This window comes from Saccopteryx leptura, chromosome 3 (assembly GCF_036850995.1).
Source record: "Saccopteryx leptura isolate mSacLep1 chromosome 3, mSacLep1_pri_phased_curated, whole genome shotgun sequence".
NCBI lineage: Eukaryota > Metazoa > Chordata > Mammalia > Chiroptera > Emballonuridae > Saccopteryx > Saccopteryx leptura.
The window spans coordinates 323275024-323295689 of NC_089505.1; the positions used below are offsets into that span (position 1 = coordinate 323275024).

The window sequence follows — 20666 nt, forward strand, 5'->3', positions numbered from 1 at the left end:
ATATGTATATATATGTATATATATATACAGACACACACACATGACTTAAAGATACATTCTTGACTTCAATTATTCAGGGTAAGTAATTTAATATAGATACCTAATATGTATGCCCTATTTTGGATTTTCATAAAATTACTCATTGAAAATACTATATCAAAAACATCACTCATAAAAACCAATTCAGCCCTGGCTGGTTGGCTCAGCGGTAGAGCGTCGGCCTAGCGTGCGGAGGACCCAGGTTCGATTCCTGGCCAGGGCACACAGGAGAAGCGCCCATTTGCTTCTCCACCCCTCCGCCGCGCTTTCCTCTCTGTCTCTCTCTTCCCCTCCCGCAGCCAAGGCTCCATTGGAGCAAAGATGGCCCAGGCGCTGGGGATGGCTCTGTGGCCTCTGCCTCAGGCGCTAGAGTGGCTCTGGTCGCAACATGGCGACGCCCAGGATGGGCAGAGCATCGCCCCCTGGTGGGCAGAGCGTCGCCCCTGGTGGGCGTGCGGGTGGATCCCAGTCGGGCGCATGCGGGAGTCTGTCTGACTGTCTCTCCCTGTTTCCAGCTTCAGAAAAATGAAAAAAAATAAAAATAAAAAAAATAAAACCAATTCAAGCATAAATATGTAAAAATTAAATTAAAAAAATTTAAAGTATTTTGGATAGTATTTAACCATAGTATATAAAATTGAAAATAATCACTCTGCCAACCTTTTTATTTAGAGACAAGACATTATTAAAATATTAATGTCTTAACATAGGGTTTTAGCATAGACTTTGTGAGAAAAAATCATAATTTTTCAACTGAAGAGTAAATTTTGATTTTTTTTTTTTAAACTTTAAAATTTTTTAATGTAATGCAACCATTTTTTTTAAAACATCAGCCTATTGGGATTTACAGCAGATGGTTCTTTTTTAGTATCTTTGTATTCCCATTTCTTTTTTTTTTTTAATTTTAATAATTTTATTTTTTTAATGGGGTGACATCAATAAATCAGGATACATATATTCAAAGATAACAAGTCCAGGTTATCTTGTCTTTCAATTATGTTGCATACCCATCACCCAAAGTCAGATTGTCCTCTGTCACCTTCTATCTTGTTTTCTTTGTGCCCCTCCCCCTCCCCCTTTCCCTCTCCCATTGCTCCCTCCCCCCCATAACCACCACACTCTTATCAATGTCTCTTAGTTTCACTTTTATGTCCCACCTATGTATGGAATAATGCAGTTCCTGTTTTTTTCTGATTTACTTATTGTGCTTCGTATCATGTTTTTTGATGTGTTTTCAAACAATTTTTTTTCTTTTCATAAACAATAGAATTCCATAAGCTGATCTTTCTAAATGGGAATTTTTGTCATTATTTGAAAAACGTTATCAGCTTTGATGTAACAACAACAACAAAGAACACAAATAGTTCTGCTCTGGCCAGATAGGTCAGTTTGCTAGAGCATAATCCCAATGTGTAGAGGTTACTGGTTTAATCACCAATCAGGGTACAGACAGGAACAAACTGATGTTTCTGTATATCTAAAATCAATCAATCAATAAAAAAATAGCTCTTACATAATTTATTTGTAATAAACCACAGTAAGCTTTCACATTGCCCAAAATCACTCCAGCACACGTTATACTTAAGACAAAATATGTTTTGTACTCCAAACTTCAACCTTTTGTTATAAAATAAAGTGTTTTGTAACAGTGATACCTCAAATTAGATTTCCCAGCAGTAGCTAAAAATATGCACATAGCAGTGTGCATAAACATAGGGGTCAAGCTTTGTAAGCTATTTAAATAAAAAACATTGTTATATAAGAGTACAATCAAGATATTATTAGTGCTACTTTAAGAGTTTTTTTACAAGGATGCCAAAAATAAATTTTCATTAATTATTTTTATAATATTTATAGAAAAGTAATAAACTAGTGATGTTTTATTGCCTTCCTTACATTTCAAAATACATTTTAGAAGATGACTGTGTCAGCACACTGAGCTGATTTGTCAGAATTAGCTCAGCATAATAGAAATAGGGAGAAATCACATCTTTCAAAACAACTACAGAAATTCATAACAAGAGTCATAAGCTTTAACTTATCTGTATCCAGACCCCTTCACAATTGAACATCATATCATTACCAGTACAAGTGTCTAGTGTCATATAATTTAAATCTATACAGGACATAGTCAGTAGCTTGCAGCAGAAATAAACATATGATAGTACTGCAACTAAGCTCAAGAAAATCTGCATATTTCCACTTTTATTCAGAACATTTCTAGTAGAAAAACATGTCCAGATAGCCTACTGAATGACGAGCACTCACATGGAGAAGAGACTACTTGTTCTGACAGAAGCTCTGGGCATGGCATTTGTCTGTGGATTATCAGATATTCTTCTGTCTTCTGTTTCTATTACTGTGATGACAAAATAAACCTGTATAAAATTTTTACAAAAATGAAAAGTCATGGACAATATCCTCAATAATATCCACATAAAGTCATCTCTGGTTTTTTGGAATTTATTTGGAAAACAACAATTTGAAAAACAGTTTGGTAGTTTCTCAAGGTAAAATGATTGTATGAGTTATCTCCTATTTTATGTGTTAATAAAGTTTCTCAAAAGGAGCAAGTTTAAGTTGTTGAAATAAAATGCTAAATAAATAAAAATTAAGTACCTGAAAATAATGTGTTATAATACCATTTTTATAAAGGTAAAACAGAAGAAATTAAACATCATATTATTTAGTCATACATGTTTTCCAAAAAGCAGGGGAAATAAGATAATAGTTGTAACTCTTACATTAAAAAAACCCCAAAAATCTCAAATGAACATTATTGAACCATTATCTTACACCATTCCAAAAAATTAGCTAAAAGTGGATTAAACACTAGAATTTGAGACTTAACCATAAAATTCCTACTAAAGAATATATATGATAAACTTCTTAGCATAGGATCCCTGGCTGGCTGGCTCAGTAGTAGAGCATCGGCCCAGCATGTGGAAGTCCCGGGTTCAATTCCCAGCCAAGGCACACAGGAGTAGTGCCCATCTGCTTCTCTACCCTTCTCCCTCTCCTTTCTCTCTATCTCTCTCTTTCCCTTTCACAGCCAAGGCTTCATTGGAGCCAAGTGGGCTCAGGTGCTAAGAATGGCTCCACGGCCTCCATTTCAGGCACACTAGAATAGCTCCAGTTGCAATGGAGCAATGCCCCAGATGGGCAGAGCATCATCCCCTGGTGGGCATGCTGGGTGGATCCTGGTCAAGTACATGCAGGAGTCTGTCTCTCTGCCTCCCTGCTTCTCACTTCAGAAAAAAACAAAACAAAACTTCTTAGCATAAGTCTTGGCAATGATTTTTTAAATGTGGTACTAAAAGCAAGTGTGGAATCTCAAGAGTAATGGTGGCATGACAGATACTCTGGATCTCTACCCTTGAAATTTTAACAAATTGAACACCTATAGTGCAGCAAAAGAATGCCAGATGAACTGGCAGGCTTGCCTGAAAAGATACATGCACAGAATCAACTAAACATGGGAAGGGTTGAGAAGGGAGGCAGAAGATGCACATGTAGTCAGCTCTAGAAAGCAGAGTAGCTTGTACTTTTTAGGTTTTCCTATGCTGATGCTCCAGAGAGAGGAGAAACCTGGAGTGTCTGGGTCTTCTAACAAGAGGAGTGGTAATATTGAAGGTCAGTAGAGGAATTCCTTAACCAAATCAGTAGCAAAACAAGTGGTCATGGTCAATGTTTTCATGGCCTGCTGACACCCCACATTCAGCACAGAGACAGAGAAAAACAAAGGAAAGCCCCCCAGCTTCTCAGATCCCACTTCCCTCACATTATGAAGTATGGAGAATGGGAGAGACATAACTCACAGCTAGCTCTGCAGAGCCACTCTCATCCGTGAAAAACAGAGGTGCTCTGTGTCTGCTCCCCAGGTCTACTGAAACATGGGGAGGATCTCTTGGAGGCCTGAGACCATCATTACTAAAGCCATAAAGCACTCAAAATACACCCCACCCAACATTATGACTGAATCCCCACCTACATCATTGTGACAGCAAAATTCCAGCAGAGGTTTGCCCAGGAATTTCACAGAGCTGAACTTGCCAAATCTATAGCACTAAGAAAGAGTAAAAGAGGGTATAATGAACAATGGTGTGTCAAAAATGAATAATTTACCAATATAATACCACCTATTAGAAGAAAACAAGAGAACCACTCAAAACTGAAATTTCTTTTTTATTTGAAATTAATTTTTAAAATTTTTATATTTTTTATACATTTTTGTGTGGATGTTTAGTTTGATTTAGATTTTTTGTTTTTTATAGTTTTTCTTTTCTTTTCATAATTTTTGTAAATGTTCTATTTCACATTGTATTATTATTTTTTAATTTTTAATTTTATTTATTTATTTTTAGTGACAGTGGAGGAGGCGGAGAGACAGATTCTCCATGTGCTCCAATTGGGATCCACCTGGCAAGCCCACTAGGAGGTGATGTTCTGCCCATATTGGGCTGTTGCTCCATTGCTCAGTAACCAACCCATTTTTTAGCACCTGAAATGAAGATCGTGGAGCCATCCTCAGCCACCAGGCCAACTCACTCAAACCAATGGAGCCATGGTTGCAGGAGAAGAAGAGAGCGAGAAAGAAAATAGGGGAAGGAAGGAGGAGGGGTAGAAAGCAGATGGTCACTTTTCCTGTGTGCCCTGACTGGGAATCAGCCTGGGACTTCTACACACCAGGCTAATGCTCTACCAGTGAACCAACAAGCCAGGGTTATTATTATTTATTTAGTTGATTTTTATTAAATTTCTTACCAATACCACTCTAAAATACCATGAAGGAAGAAGAAAATTAATACCACAGTTACACAGGAAAGAATTGTAGTACAGGAAAAAAAAATGCAAAATCTCCATAAAGCAATCTCAATCACATGGAAACTTTGGAGTTAAACAATAGAGAATTCAAAATTGAAGTTCTAAAAATACTCAATAAAATACAAGAAAACACTGATAGGTAATTTAATAAATTCAGAGAACAAATTAATGAACAAAATTAGTACTTTATAAGGAAACTGAAACTTTAAAAAAGAATCAGAGATGAAAAACTTAATACATAAATTGAAAATTAGGTAAGATGTGTAGCTAATAGAACAGGCCAGATAAAGGAGAGAATCAGTGACACTGAAAATAGGCAGCTAGAGATGATACAGAGAGAAGAATAAAAAGACTCACAAATTAAAAAATAAAATAAAATGATAGGGCTCTACAAGAATTGTCTGACTCCATTAGAAAGAGCAATATAAGAATAATGGATATATAAGAAGAACAAGAGAGGGAGAAAAGAATGGAGAGTCTATTCAAACAAATAATTGATGAGGACTCCCTGTAAAGCCAGAAGGCACGGCCAGGGCCACTATCACAGCAGCCCGGCCCTTGCAGGTTTGCATTGGATTCGGACAGTCGGTAAAGAAACAACGGAGCCAAAAACTGGTGGGCCATAGTCTTTAATTCTAGCTTGCACCGGCGGGCAAGTAAAAATACACACTGGGCTCCAAAACCCAATCACACTCAGTGCTCACAAAGCCACTGACTTATCCGAGTTTCTTAGAATCAAAGGTTTCTAGCTCACCAGCCTTATTCTCCTCAGTTCCCCATCTCCTTCCTTATCCCAGATACAAACTCTACACAAACTGGCATCTCACTCAGCACTCCGCCATCTTGGCTGCTTCTCCTGGCCTCCTCCACGTGGCCTCCTTCCGCTGCTGGCTCTATTCTCTCCTCTAATCATCCCAGGAACCAAGAGCCCAAGCTCCCGTTCTACCCCTATTTTATAGTGTAGATTCAAAACCCTTAATCCAATATACAAAATAGGGAAGTCTTTAATACAAAGTCACTTTCTGAGGCATGATTGGATTGTACCGCCCCACATCAAAAAGGGTGGGAAAGGCTTAATCCCAAAACCAAGCCCCAGGCTACAAGGATTCTCAACACACATTAATATCACCTGGGCAACGGCCTCCATCTTTAACAAAGTGAGCATAATACATTTTATCTGCCCAACACTCCCCAAGCATGTGGAAAGAGAGCCTTGAGTACAAGAAGCAAACAAAATGCTGAGGCATCTCAACCCAAACAGGTTTTTTGTAAGGCACGTCATAATAAAATTGTCAAAAATCAATGATGAGGAAAATCCTCAAGGCAGCTAGGGAAAAAAAGAACATAATATAAAAAGGAAGGCCTTTTCAGTTATAATCGGACTTCTCAGAAGAAACTTAATAAGCCAGAAGATACTGGACCCAAACATTCAAAGTAGTGAAAGAGAAGAATTACCAGTCAAGAATATTATATCTATCAAAGCTATCTATCAAATATGAAGGTGAAATAAAAACCTTTCCAGACATACAGTAGTTGAGGGAATTTATCATCAGAAAATCCCCTCTTCAGGAAATACTCAAGGGGGTTATTCTACCAAATACAAAGAACATAACCATACAAAATTACAAGTAAAAGCTCCAACAAGGTTACAACAAAAACAAGGATAATCTGTGACAATGGCATGAAAGGGGAGAGGATCAAGATCTGCAGTAGGAAAGGAGAATAGAGTGTAAAAGCACTTATAAGACAAAGACTCCTGGACATATGAAAATTTTTCTCTTAATAACTTAATAGTAACCACCCAAAATAAACCACCAGTAAAGCACAGATTAAAAAGGAAGAAATGGGGGTATGTCCAGGCAGTGGCAAGTGGATAGAACATCAGCCTGGGATGTTGAGGACCCAGATTCAAACCTCAGTGTCACCACTTTGTACATGGTTTCATCTGGTTTGTGTGTGCACTCACCAGCCTGAGCATGAAGGTTGCCAACTTGAGCATGAGATCATGACATGATCCTCTGGTTACTGGTTGGAGCTCAGGTGCTGGCTTGAGCATGGGGTCACTGGTGCAGCTGGAGCCCATTTGCCCTTAGCAAGGCACATATATTAAAGTAAACAATAAACAACTAAAGTGCTACACCTAAATGTTGATGTTCATCATCACTCTCAAAGAAAAATAAATTAAAAAAAAAACAAATGGGGGGAAAAAGTATAAAATACCTTTAAACAAAACATCTGACAGTAATACAAAAGAGAAGAACCAAAGAAGAGACAGAACTACCAGAAAACAAAACATAAAATGTCTACAGGAAATCCTCAAAGGTCAATAATTACCTTTAATGTAAATAGAGTGAACTCACCAATAAAGAGGCACAGAGTGGCACATTGGATCAAAAAGCAAACCCCAACCATATGCTGCCTTCAAGAGAAACATATAAGATGAAAGAAAATAGGCTCTAAGTGAAAGGTTGTGGTATGGCCAGGGGCCACCATTGTGGCCACTCACATGTAGGTTCTCATTAAATTCGGACAGACAGTGTAAAGCCAGTAGGCAGGGCTACTTTCACAGCAGCCTGGCCCATGCAGGTTTGCATTGGATTTGGACAGTCAGTAAAGAAACAACGGAGCCAAAAACTGATGGGCCATCTTCTTTAATCTTAGCTTGCACCCAGCGGGCAAGTAAAAACACACACTGGGCTCCAAAACCCACTCACATTCAGTGCTCACAAAGCTACTGACTTATCCGAGTTTCCTAGAATCAAAGGTTTCTAGCTCACCAGACTTATTCACCTCTGTTCCCCATCTTCTTCCTTCTCCCTGCACAAACTCTGCACAAACTGGCTTCTCACTCAACACTCCGCCATCTTGGCTGCTTCTCCTGGCCTACTCCACGTGGCCTCCTTCTGCTCTCTGCTCTGCTCTCTCCTCTAATATTAATCTCAGGAACCAAGAGAGCAAGCTCCCGTTCTGCCCCTATTTTATAGTGTAGAAATCCAAACCTTTAATCCAATATACAAAATAGGGAAGTCTCTAATACAAAGTCACTTATCTGGGGCATGATGGGATTGTACCACCCCACAGCAAAAAGGGTGGGAAAGGCTTAATCCCAAAACCAAGCCCCAGGCTCCAAGGATCCTGCCTGCCCATAGCCCGCCCCCAACACACATTAATATCACCTAGGCAATGGCCTCCACGTGAGCAGCACCATCTTTAACAAAGTGAGCATGATACATTTTATCTGCCCAACAGACAGTAATGAAACAACAGAGCCAAGAACTGGTGGGCCATTTCATTTAATCCTAGCTCGCACCTGGTGGGCGAGAAATACACACAGTGGGAAAACACTTCCCTTTCCATTCAGGGCTCCCAAAGCCACTGCCTTTACTGAGTTTCCTAGGATCAAAGGTTTCTACCTCACCAGCCTTATTCACCTCTGTTTCCCATTTCCTTCTCTCTGCACAAAATCCGCACAAACTGGTATCTCCTTCAGCACTCTGCCATCATGGCTGCTTCTGTTCTGCAATGCTAATTTCAGGAACCCACAGAGAAAGCCCCTGGTCTGTCTCATTTTATAGTGTAGAAAATCAAAACCTTTAAGGCAATATACAAACAAGGAAGTCTCTGATACAAAGTCACTTATCTGAGGCATAAATGGGATTCCTCATGAGAGTGCACCACCCTACATCAAAAAGGGTAGGAAAGGCTTAGTCCCAAAACCAAGCCCCAGGCTACAAGGATCCTGTCTGCTCACAGCCCACTCCCAACACACATTAATATAATCATGCCCATCTCAAGCAAGAAGGGCAACCAATACCATCACCTGGATGATGGGCTACCACATGGGCAGCACCATCTTTAACAAAGTGAGCATAATATATTTTATCTGCCCAACAGGCACTTACAAAACATTTCATCCCAGAACATCAGATATATATTTTTTGCAGTGTGCGTGAAACATTCTCAAGTATATGTCACAGAGACAATGACTACTTGAAGACCACATGGCATGCACTGAGGGATCTAGGAAAAACTGCCTCAAAATCCCCTATACTGTTTTCATGAGACAGGCCTGAACCCCAGTCCTTAAGGGTATGTGGTAAGGTGCCAGAGAACTGTAAAACTTTGTATTGGCAATGCCATTTTAAAGAGAAAAAGTCAGGCTTTCTGTCCCGTCCTTTCTTTGGAAAATGGAGAGAGAAGGATATAAAAGTCTCCTGACTTACAAGGACAACTGAGTCATTTTAGTTTTAGTACTTTGAAAGGATTAAGGTTATCTGAAGAACTTCCTCTCCCATTCAATAAGAGACAAAATTTACATACTATCCTACACTAATTTTTAGCTCTCCCTCTCTTCCCCGAATCCTGAAATTAATGTGTACCTTTAGGCAAAGGAAGGGAGCTAGACACTAAAAGATTTATAAATGTCTTTGATTGTATTACCTCGAAAGTTTTAATGTTTTTAATGGATCCCCTAGACCAGTGGTCCCCAAACTTTTTTGGGCCATGGACTGTTTTAATGTCAAAAAATATTTTCACGAGCCGGCCTTTAGGGTGGGACAGATAAATTATCACAAGACTGAGATAAGCATCAAGAGTCTTATACTGATGTAACAGAGGGAATCTGGTCATTTTTTAAAAATAAAACATCGTTCAGACTTAAATATAAATAAAACAGAAATAATGTATGTAAAGCCAGTATACAGGGCCAGGGCCACTACTATCACAGCCGCCTTCTGGCCTATGCAGGTTTGCATTGGATTCGGACAGTCGGTAAAGAAACAACGGAGCCACAATCTGGTGGGCCATAGTCTTTAATTCTAGCTTGCACCCGGCGGGCAAGTAAAAACACACACTGGGCTCCAAAAGCCACTCACACTCAGTGCTCACAAAGCTACTGACTTATCCGAGTTTCCTAGAATCAAAGGTTTCTAGCTCACCAGCCTTATTCACCTCTGTTCCCCATCTCCTTCCTTCTCCCTGTACAAACTCTACACCAACTCTCTTTTCACTCAGCACTCCGCCATCTTGGCTGCTTCTCCTGGCCTACTCCACGTGGCCTCCTTCTGCTCTCTCCTCTGCTCTCTCCTCTAATGATAATCTCAGGAACCAAGAGAGCAAGCTCCCGCTCTGCCCCTATTTTATAGTGTAGAAATCCAAACCTTTAATCCAATATACAAAATAGGGAAGTCTCTAATACAAAGTCACTTTCTGAGGCATGATAGGATTGTACCACCCCACATCAAAAAGGGTGGGAAAGGCTTAATCCCAAAACCAAGCCCCAGGCTCCAAGGATCCTGCCTGCCCACAGCCTGCCCCCAACACACATTTATATCACCTGGGCGACGGCCTCCTTGTGGGCAGTGCCATCCTCAACAAAGTGAGCATAATACACTTTATCTGCCCAACAATGTAAGTTATTTATTCTTTCTCTGAAGAAAAGTACCAAATGGCCCATGGACTGGGGATTGGGGACCACTGCCCTAGACAAATGTTATAAGCTTGTTAATGATTGTGTCATGATGTCATGCTCCCCTCCAATCTGTATGTAATCAAGGGTATATAACCAGCCTCTGAGATATACTTGGGGCTACCGGATTTGGGTCAGATATGCCCTGTGTTAGTCATATGAGGCCAGCATATTAATAAATCTCCTCCTTTTAATAAAACCCTTTAAAATTCATCTGTACTTGGTGTCTCTACATAAACCTGTGGAAATGAGCTAAGGTACTTTACAACAGGTATTTATTGATACACACAAAACCGAAGCAGTGACAAGATTGAGGAACTCAGGAAGCAGATAATAGAATGAGAGAGAATGAAGAAGTCAGAAAGGGGAACTTCTTTAGAGAAGATTAAAGGGCAAGTGAAGTATTGTACCTCAAATATCCCCACATATTGATTAATCAGAATTGCTAATTCTGTTCCTATTGTGCTGCCTTTCTGGTAAGGCAGTTCAGTACTCTTTGTCAGTAAAGTCGCTGTGGCCTTTGCCTCGAGCCACTGAACTCTGTCCTTGTTTTATGTTCCTATTCAGGGCCTCTACATAAACCAATGGAACAGAATCAAGAGCCCAGGAATAAAACCACATATATATATACAGACAAATAATCATCCACAAAGAAGCCAAAAACACACAATAGAGTAAAGAAAGCCTCTTCAATAAATGGTGCTGGGAAAATTGGAAAGCCATATGCAAAAGAATAAAACTTGACTACAGTTTGTCCCCCTGTACAAACATTAATTCAAAATGGATCAAAGACCTAAAAATAAGATCTTAAACAATAAATTACATAGAATAAAACATAGGTACTAAATTTATGGACCTTGGCCATAGGGAACAATTTATAAATTTGACCCCAAAGGCAAGGGAAATAAAGGCAAAAATAAATGAATGGGACTATATCAAAGCAAATAACTTCTTCATAGCAAAAGAAACTGACAACAAAACCAATAGCCAACAAAATGGAAGATTGTATTTGCAAACAACAGCTTTGATAAGGTGTTAATATTCAAAATATATAAAGAACTAACAAACTCAGCAACAAACAAGAAAACAATCCAATTAAAAATGGGGAGAGGACCTAAACAGACACTTATCCCAAGAGAACATACAAATGGTCAACAACTATATGAAAAGATGCTCATCTTCACTAGCTATTTGGGAAATGCAAGTCAAAACTACAATGAGATACCACCTCACACCAGTTAATTTGGCTGTTATTTACAAGACAGATATCACAAGTGTTGGAAAGGCTGTGGAGAAAAAGGAACCGTTACTCACTGCTGCTGGGAATAAAAATTAGTACAACCATTATGGAAGAAAATATGGTGGTTCCTCAAAAAATTAATAATAGAACTACCATATGACCCAGAAATCCCTTTACTAGATATCTACCCCCAAAACTCGAAAACATTGTTATATAAAGACACATGTACCCTCATGTTCATCATAGCATTATTCACAGTGGACAAGACATGAAAACAATCAAAGTGTCCCTTGATAGAGAATTGGATATAAAAGATGTGATATGTATATATATATACACACACACACACACACACACACACACACACATACAATGGAATACTACTCAGCCATAAGAAATGGTGACATAGTGCCATTTATGACAACATGGATGGACCTTAAGAACATTATACTGAGTGAAATAAGTAAATTAGAAAAAGCTAAGAATTGTATGATTTCACACATAGGTAGGATACAAAACAGACTCATGGACATATATAAAAGTGAAGTGATTACTAGGGGGAGAAGAATGAGGGGGAGGCAGTGGGAGGAAGGATGTAAAGAGTGATAAATATACAGTGACAGAAAATCATCTGACTTTGGGTGATGGGTATATAACATAATCAACAGTCTACATAGAAATGTTTACCTGAAACTTGTGTACACTTATTGATTAATGTTACCCTGTTAAATTTTATTTTCTAAATAAAATTTAAAAAACAAAAGAAAAAATAATTTGCAATGAGAATTTACATCATCCATCCTAGGTTACCATCTTGTAGATGGAGGATATTAACTCAAAATCAAACCGTGGCTTAAAGCTAGAGCCATAATTTTAAGGAATTTTATTCTCACAATATTCATTTCACAGATCAAGAAATGGTGTTTCATAGATATTAAATAATTTTAGCAATATCACAGCCATTGAAATGGAGAGCTGAGAGTCAACTTGGGTTTGTCTGAAATTAAGCCTGTGCCCTTTATTTTACATTCCAAGTGAAAGCTAAAAAGTACATCCTCTTTGAAACATTTCTTAATCCCCCAAGCATTAATACACTTCATCTTTCACAGAACTCTATAAATAGCACACCATATGAAAGTCACTTCCCAAGCTATGTAATAGCTTGTTAGCACACCATATGGTGAGCATTTAGTAAGCATTATAATCATCACTTGGCACACTATGTGTTGCACTTAATACACTTTATGATAGACATTTAGTATGTCATATAACGGGCACTGAGCATGGAGCACAAAGAATTTAAGACACCACAGAATAAGTATTTGTATTATTCATGCTGCATGGTGGGCATAGCACAGCACAGGATGAACAATTATTAGTATGCTATACAGTGGTTACTTGCATATCACATGATGGATATTTTGTGTTCATACAATTAACATTTAGCACACATTACCATATGTACATATTACATTGTATGTTGGCACTGAAGATACAGTATACCAATAACGGTACCTTTCTGTTAGACCACATATGAGCCCAATGACAGCAACTTTACATTTTCACTTCCTGTCCACTGCATACACTTCAAAGGGTAAATTAAATAATGGAATATTTAGTATAATTGTTGTTTTAGAAAATTGAAAAGTAAATCTTTATTTTTATGTATTTTCCACTAAAAAGTACATATTCTAATTCTACATATTTAAACTTACTAGACACTAATTAAATTAATATTTTAGTAATGACTATATGGGACACACTCAAAAATAAAGAAATAACCTGTTACTTACTTAAAGAAACAAAAAACATAGTATAATAAAACCAGATGAAATTACCTTTCTTTTTCAGTTTAATTAATATACTATTTTACAGTAATAAGTATACCATTTTAAGATTGTTTAAAGGGTGAAAAAAATAAAAGATGATGACATCTATATTTAAAATTTTACATATAATTACTTCAAATGAGGGCTTAGTTCCTTAGGATTTAATTTCAGAAATTAATAACTGATTTCCTGACATTTAAAATACATATGGTCAGGCCCTGGTCGGTTGGCTCAGCGGTAGAGCGTCGGCCTGGCGTGCGGGGGACCCGAGTTCGATTCCCGGCCAGGGCACATAGGAGAAGCGCCCATTTGCTTCTCCACCCTCCCCCCTTCTTCTCTGTCTCTCTCTTCCCCTCCCGCAGCCGAGGCTCCATTGGAGCAGAGATGGCCCGGGCACTGAGGATGGCTCTGTGGCCTCTGCCTCAGGCACTAGAGTGGCTCTGGATGCAACAGAGCGACACCCCAGATGGGCAGAGCATCGCTCCCTGGTGGGCATGCTGGGTGGATCCCGGTCGGGCGCATGCGGGAGTCTGTCTGACTGTCTCTCCCCATTTCCAGCTTTGGAAAAATACAAAAAAAAAAAAAAAAAAAAAAAGGTCATTTACTGGTTCACCTCACATGCCAATGAACACTCTATTTTTTACTTCTTATCCACATGATCCTTTTTTAAATGTTAAGCCAAAACCAAAATATGAACTTCCAAAGAAGCAGATGAACTCATATATAGTGACAATAGCAGTCTGAGCACTTTCAGCTATATCAGTAGATAATTATTTTTAATATTATTCATGAGGTCATAAAACATGAAAATAAGATACTTTTTTTAAAATTATTTTTATTTATTCATTTTTTAGAGAAGAGAAAGAGAGAGAAGTGGGGGAGGAGCAGGAAGCATCAACTCCCATATGTGCCTTGACTGGGCAAGCCCAGGGTTTTGAACCGGCGACCTCAGCATTCCAGGTCGATGCTTTATCCACTGCACCACCACAGGTCAGGCGAAAATAAGATACTTTATGTGAAATGCAGGCAAGTACATACCAGAAGGAATTTGTAATCCAGTTATTATGTTTTGGATAAGGGACAAAATTCTACATGTAACTATTTCAGGAATATAGAAGGGGTTTTATTGCCTCATAGAAACTAATGAGTATTTAAAGCCCCCAAAAGCTGGGCCTCAGAGACATCTGGAACAAATTAAAAAAGACTTATAGAAACTGTTTTTTAAAATTTATTATTGCTAGTTTTACTCTTGGATTGGCCTTTTTTTCTCTCTCATTAGCTTTCTCTACATTGTGGAAAAATATAACCAGTGAAAGTGCCCAATTTTATATTTTATCACAGTGACCATTGGGAAAAGGCTGATTTTTTTAAACTTAGAAATTAAATTCAACAGAGTGACATTGATCAATAAGAGTACCTAGGTTTCAGATAAACATCTCTATAACATTTGAACTGTTGATTGTGTTGTGAGTCCATCACCGAAAGTCAAGTCATTTTTCATCACCATATATTTGTCCTGCTTACTCCCCCCCCCACTTTACTACTTTTCTCCCTCTGATAACTTCACTTTCATCGATGTTCATGAGTCTCAGTTTTATATCCCATTTATATGTGAAATCATAATATAATTTTCTTCTTTGGTTGCAATTTTTTATTTCTTTTTTTTGTTTGTTTGGTTTTTTTTTTCTGAAGCTAGAAATGGGGAGAGACAGTCGGACAGATTCCCGCATGCGCCCGACCGGGATCCACCCGGCACGCCCACCAGGGGCGAAGCTCTGCCCACCAGGGGGGATGCTCTGCCGCCACCAGAGCCACTCTAGCACCTGGGGCAGAGGCCAAGGAGCCATCCTCAGCGCCCGGGCCATCTTTGCTCCAATGGAGCCTCGCTGCAGGAGGGGAAGAGAGAGACAGAGAGGAAGGAAGGGGGGTGGAGAAGCAAATGGGCGCTTCTCCTGTGTGCCCTGGCCGGGAATCGAACCCGGGTCCCCCGCACGCCAGGCCGACGCTCTACCGCTGAGCCAACTGGCCAGGGCTTTGGTTGCAATTTTAAACATTTCAGGAAAGCATTCAGGTTAATATCATTGGAAGTAACCTCTGTGGGCTAATCAAGGGTCTCAGAGACACTGCTGCATTCATGGGAGCCACTTTGATGAGGCCAGTAGCTATATATACTTCTAAGAATTCATAGAATTCATCAAAACACCCAATTTTCCACTTTTCACATAGGAATTAGAACTTTACATAAAAGATACTGTATGTTGATGAAAATGATTGTAGTGCTCAGTGCTGCAACATACATGTTCCTTGGTGGATGAAAGTATAGGTCCTTAAATTGTCATAGAGTTAATTTAAGAAAGTGAATTTGTTTCCTAGTTTTGCTGTTCCTGAAAAGAGAGATAATTAAGCTTTACAGGTCTTAGGTGAATTTTTAATGTGTAGATAAACCAATTTTATAATGTGGGAATATGATACAGTTAAACTCAGCTATAGGAACTAAATAGACACTTTTTCAAAGAAGACATAAAGATGTGTCCAATAGGCATATGAAAAAATGTTCAATGTCACTAATCATCAGAGAAATGCAAATTAGAACCACAATGAGATGCCATCTCACACCTGTCAGAATGGCACTCATTAAAACTCAACACACAATAAGTGCTGATGAGGATGTGGAGAAAAGGGAGCCCTCCTGCACTGCTGGTGGGAATGCAGACTTGTGCAGCCACTGTGGAAAACAGTATGGCATTTTCTCAAAAGTTAAAAATGGAACTGCCTTTTGACCCAGCTATCCTACTTTTGTTAATATATTCTAAGAATACCAAATCACTGATTCAAAAGAAGGCATGTACTCCTATGTTTATTGCAGCATGGTTTACAATAGCCAAGATCTGGAAACAGCCCAAGAGTCCGTCAGTGGACAAGTAGATTAAAAAGCTATGGTACATACACACAATGAAATAATACATGGCTGTGAAAAAGGAAGGAACTCTTACATTTTGTGATGGCATGGATGGACCTAGAGTTTATTATGCTAAGTGAAATAAGCCAGGCAGAGAAAGACAAATATCATATGATCTCACTTACATGTGGAATCTAATGAACAAAGTGAACTGAGGAACAGAATAGAGGCAGAAGCGGGGTCACAGACAGCAGAGGGACAGTTGTCAGAGGGAAGGAAGATGAAGTGATGGGATCAGAGAAGGTGAAGGGATTAGTGGAATTAAATACATAGCACATAAATACAGATAACAGGACAGCAAATTCCAGAGGGAAGGAGGGAAGGGAGTTAGCGGAAAGGGTTCAAAGGGGGTGTAATGGGGCACATGGTTGGAAGTTGTGGCTATTATATTGAGTGGGACACTTGAATACATGTTAACACAATAAATTAAAATTAATTTTAAGAAAATAAGAAAAAAAAAAGGATAATATTCTCTGGTATAGAGGCCCTGAATAGGAACACAGAGCAAGGACAGAGTTTAGTGCCCTCAGGCAAAAGTAACAATGGTGTCACATGGAAAATACTGACCACAGTACTGGGCTGGATACAGCACAATAGGAATAGAATTAGCAATTCTGGTTAATCAATAGGCAGGGTAGATATTTCAAAGTTAGCTACTTCTCTTACTCTTTTGTCTGCTCTAAAAAAGTTCCCCTTCTGAATTCTTCATTCTTGTCTCTGATTTCTGACTTCCTCATTCTTATCTCTGCTTCTATTTGTGTGTACCAATAAATATCCATAGGGACTGGGGGTCAGGGCTGTTCTCTTGAAACCTGTAAAGAGGACTGTGAATTGGTCTCCCCCAGGTCCCCTGGTACACTCTATCTAGTCTCTAAGTAGTTATTGTATCCATGACACTCTGGAATATAGTTTTACAGTGGTCCTTTGTTTATCGCAGGGGTTAGGTTCCAGAACCCTCTGGGGAAAGTGGAAATCCTCAAAGCAGCAACTTTATATTTATTTTATTATTTATATATATTTTGTGGCTTTATAAACCCTCCCACACTCCTATAAACCTTTCCCATACTGTTATTAACCTTTTTCGCACTTGTTTTGCTTATTTTACCACAAAAATTATTAAAATAATAAATACATAAAAATACCTACATACCACAAAATCCTGCAATATAGTGAAAATCCACAATGTAAAATTAGATAAATACAATTTAAAAATTCACGATAAAGTGAAACCGCAAAAAGTGAACCGCTATATGGTGAGGGATGACTGTATTTTATTTCTTTCCAAAATAAATGTATTTATTTTTCTGCTTTTATTGCCATGACTAGAATTCTATTACAATGTTGACTATAAATGAGGAGAACATGCATCCTTGTTTAGTTACTGATTTCAGGGAAATGTATTTAATCATTTCACAATATATGTATATCAAACCATGATGCTGTATGCCTTAATCTTATTCAGTGGTATTTGTCAATTATCTCCTAGTAAACCTAGAGAAATAGCACTCTATATAAAAAAAAATGTTTGGAAGCTGTAAGACTTGTGATATGGTAGCAGTCACCCAGGGAAAAGATAAAAGGGGCGAGAGGAGTAGCTACAGAGGACAATATATCTCAAAGAGTTAGGTGATAAAATTTCATTTTGTTGTAATCATGTTTTGATATTTCTTTGAAGACAAAGAAAATTGGATTAGAATAATTAAGTCATGTATAAATGCTGATAACAAAGAACTAGAGAAAAAGATTGAAAATAGAGGACAAAGTATAGGTATTCAAAAGTGTGTAGGATAAGATATGAAGTTCAAAGGCACCTCTTTTAGAAGCAAAATCTCTTCATGCAAAAAGGAATGATGACTGATTATTTTACCAGAACGTAGTCAAACTCATTAGGAGGAAAAGTAAACTCACATCTTTTGGATAAGAAAAATTATAAAATACTAAACCAGGAACTAATCTCATAACAGAAAAGTATGAATCAAGAGAAAAAGCTGTTGCTTTTCAGTTGGAAAACAAATATGGTTTCACAGTCCCTTAATAAACTTTTCTGGGCCTAAAGAAGAAAGGCATAATCCATAAAAGAATTATAAATATCTTAAAATTCATTAGTAATCATGATTTAATAGAGATATAAATACATCTTGGCATTAAAGCTCCTACTAATCTTATTCTCTTTTAATACCAAATCAACACCTATTTTATACTGTACATTGAATACAATTCTCATTCTTGTCTCATTATCTTGCTAAATTTATGGAGACTTGCTGACCTATTTATCATCTAAAGCCTTTAATAATATTCTTTCTGTTTATTTATCATAAATGTTTTATTATAAAAATTTCCAAAAATTTATAAAATTAGAAAGGGTGATGTAACGATCATGCCAATACACACTATTCACTTACAACATAGTCCACTTTTTCTATCAATCTTTTTATGTTATTTTTATTCTGAATTTTAAAGCAATTCAATAATGTCATATTTCTTTTTTTTATTTCTTTTTATTAAAATTTCTTTTTGTATTTTTCCAAAGTTGGAAACAGGGAGGCAGACAAGACTCCCGCATGCGCCCGACTGGGATCCACCCGGCACGCCCACCAGGGGGCGATGCTCTGCCCATCTGGGGTGTCGCTCTGTTGCAACCAGAGCCATTCTAGCGCCTAAGGCAGAGGCCACAGAGCCATCCTCAGTGTCTGGGCCAACTTTGCTCCAATGGAGACTTGGCTGCGGGAGGGGAAGAGAGAGTCAGAGAGGAAGGAGGGGGGGGTGGAGAAGCAGATGGGTGCTTCTCCCGTGTGCCCTGGCTGGGAATCAAACCTGAGACTCCTGCACACCAGGCCGAAGCTCTACCACTGAGCCAACCGGCCAGGGCCAGTAATGTCATATTTCACTAGTCAATATCTTTCTGAATATCTAAGAGATAAGATTTTTGAACAACAAAATTGCCATGAAAACACCGACCAAATTAGTAGTAACTGCTTAATATCATGTAATTCCCAATTCATTTTGAACATTTTCCTAAAAGTCTCATATGTTTATTTTTAATCATTGCTTTGTTTTCATGATCTAAAAAAAAGGTTAACATGTTGCATTCATCTTCTTGTCTCTTAATCTCTTTATTTATAACTGTCTCCTCTTTATCGTCCATGTCATTTATTAGCTGAAGAAACAGAATATCTCACAATCTGAATTTGCCTGATTGCTACCTTATAAATACTTAATAATCCCTGGATTAGCTTAATCACAAATTCCCCTTCTTGGATAGATTTTAAATATTATAACTTAAATGCATTCCAACTGACCACTAACAAATTAAGACCTATAGCAAAACTAATTTATAGAAATTATAAATGGTGATAAGACAATGTCCAATAACAAAAAAAAGGGTTATAATAAGTTTCATGGTAAAAAAGACTTACATGATCCACTTATTTCTAATATTTGACAAATACAATTTTAAGAAAACAAAAGATGTAGAGGTAAATGTGATTACATTTTATTTGGAATACAAAAGACCTTGTGAATTTCTGCATGAATCTAAAGGTGGGGGTGCCTTCTTAGTCATAAACAAAACTGAGATGTGAGTGCTTATAGCCAGGGAGCTCATGAGAAACAAAAGTAGATGTTGTGCTTTTTCAGAGTTTGCTGTCAGCACATGGAAAATTGATGAGATCATTTCTGTGTAAATTTATAGGAAAGAATGAGGCATAGAGATAGAAGTTCAAGGAATGTAGTAGTGTCTATGATTAAATTAATGACAAGTGCAATTGATTCTCAACCTCTTCTTTGAGGATGTTTGTCATATAATCAGGGGATTCAAATATCAGATGAAAATTTGTTTTGAGTTAGATGACCATAAAATCATTTGCATCCTTGAAATTTGGTAATTACTTTATTAGTTTCAAACTGAAGATTATTACTCTTATAATGAACATATTCCATGCATTTTACCATTATATGTGAGTTTACACAGTTTCCTCAAAAGAACAACCAAATATGGAATGTTAGGTTTGGTACCTACCCTAATGTTAGTAACTTGATAAATAATTAATGAATTTTTCCAAAACAACTACAACCAAGGGGTGACCCAGAAGTCACATAATGAAAATTTTGCTTTAAAACTCACACAACATAGGCTCTTTTAAGATACAAATGAGTATTAGGAAAAACAAAATAAAATTAATTTATATTAATAAAAACATAAATCATTGATATTCAAACTATTGTATTATTATTACTAAACTTAATATTAATTCTATTTGAGTATAAGAAGCTTGAACAAAACAGATAAGTGTTCCTATTTTGAGGTCC

The 20666-nt window shown here is 37.8% G+C and overlaps 1 protein-coding gene across 4 annotated transcripts in view; it reads right to left on the reverse strand.

Annotated features, from left to right (window-relative positions):
• The window catches only part of SNTG1 (syntrophin gamma 1), a 587020-nt gene that overhangs the window by 421027 nt on the left and 145327 nt on the right, over window positions 1-20666 (reverse strand). For 2 of the 4 annotated variants that reach the window (XM_066379070.1, XM_066379068.1), the window contains exon 2: window positions 2308-2417. The exons of the other annotated variants lie outside the window; for them this stretch is intronic. The gene's annotated coding sequence lies outside the window, so the exon portion shown is untranslated. The remainder of the gene's footprint in view (window positions 1-2307; window positions 2418-20666) is intronic. 4 annotated transcript variants of the gene reach the window in all.